This window comes from Tripterygium wilfordii, chromosome 12, assembly GCF_013401445.1.
Source record: "Tripterygium wilfordii isolate XIE 37 chromosome 12, ASM1340144v1, whole genome shotgun sequence".
Lineage (NCBI taxonomy): Eukaryota > Viridiplantae > Streptophyta > Magnoliopsida > Celastrales > Celastraceae > Tripterygium > Tripterygium wilfordii.
Window position 1 is genome coordinate 6,607,014 of NC_052243.1, and position 1,373 is coordinate 6,608,386.

Here is a 1,373-nt window from a genome sequence, read left to right on the forward strand (position 1 = left end):
CACCAATAGGTTGACTGACTGAAATAGGCAAAATCTATCAAGGTGACTGATCGAAGTAGACAAAATCTATCCGGGTGATGAAATTAGAACAAATTAAATGTTGAGTGACCAAATTGACACAATTTAACTTTTAGTGACCAATTTGGAACAATAACCATCTTTCAAACACTACATGTTGTATTAACCCTTTATTATTTAGCACTCATGACTCAACAAATTAAGTCAAAACAAAGTGACAGTACGAAAAAGAAAAACGTTTAAAAACATATGGAGGAGATTTCTCATCACTTAACCAAGGACCCAATTATCCAAATCTCCCTGTGTTGGCAAAATTTAAATAGACAAACTGTAAGCGCATGAAACGTGGATAGAATTATAGAAGGGCAAGTGAAACGTGGCAGTTCTTCGGGGGCTACATTATAGAATTTTAAGAGCAACATCATTTGAAATTAATAAAATAAAATGGTACTCGTTCACGGTGGGACTCGAACCCACAGTCTCCCGCTCCGGAGGCGAGCGCCTTATCCATTAGGCCACGCGAACAAGTGTTTGTTTTGGGCTCTTTAATTATATAAAACGGGTGTGAACTAGCAACTCGCTAAAACCATCGGAGATGGTATTCGCAGTCTCCAACGTCTTTCTTTCCCCAAACCCGCAAATTAAAAGAAGGAGCTATGATCTCGCAGTCCCCTACCACTACCAGTAATTCACTTTTTCTGATAGTTTAGGTTAATCATATTTTTCATTGATTTTCCTTTCAGTTTATTAATGACTTGCTGTTCCTATTAGTTTTCTTACTAGTCTGGGAACTGTGTTTATGTATTTGCAATCGTGGATATGAGTTGTGAAATAGCTCGTGGATTTGAGATTTTGCTTATATTCAATCAAGGCATCACATACTAAAACACACAAAGAGGCTGAGCAGAGTCAACTGCTGCCCAAGTAGGTTGAAATCTTTGCTTTTGAAAATTATCCTTAAATAAATAGTATTGGTCTTAATGTTTTATGTTGGAAATTGGATCTTAGATATGGGCCACACATGAGGACTTGACCCAACCCAACACATAAGTGGGTTATTGAGTAGTTGTCTACTGGTAACTCCTTACATCAGTTACAAAATAGTAACTGACGTTCTTCTCTCTTAAAAAGAGAGAACACAATACAGAGAAAAATAACCTCTGTCAAATCTTCCATACCTTTTTATTTTTGGAGAACTAAAAAGCTCACAAGCAATCAAAGGTGTTTGTATTGTGGAATCATTCTTGGTTATAGTAATCAAGTTAGAAACTGATCCTCGTTTACTCGTACCGATGAGGAAATTAGTAAGTTTTCGATTTATCCTTAGAAACACTATATTGGTATCGGAGCATAGG

At 36.6% G+C, this 1,373-nt stretch overlaps 1 non-coding gene across 1 annotated transcript; it reads right to left on the minus strand.

Annotated features, from left to right (window-relative positions):
* Positions 1 to 470: 470 nt before the first annotated feature.
* TRNAR-CCG lies at positions 471 to 543 on the minus strand. The gene has a single exon. It is a non-coding gene; the product is annotated as a tRNA-Arg (tRNA).
* Positions 544 to 1,373: the final 830 nt, after the last annotated feature.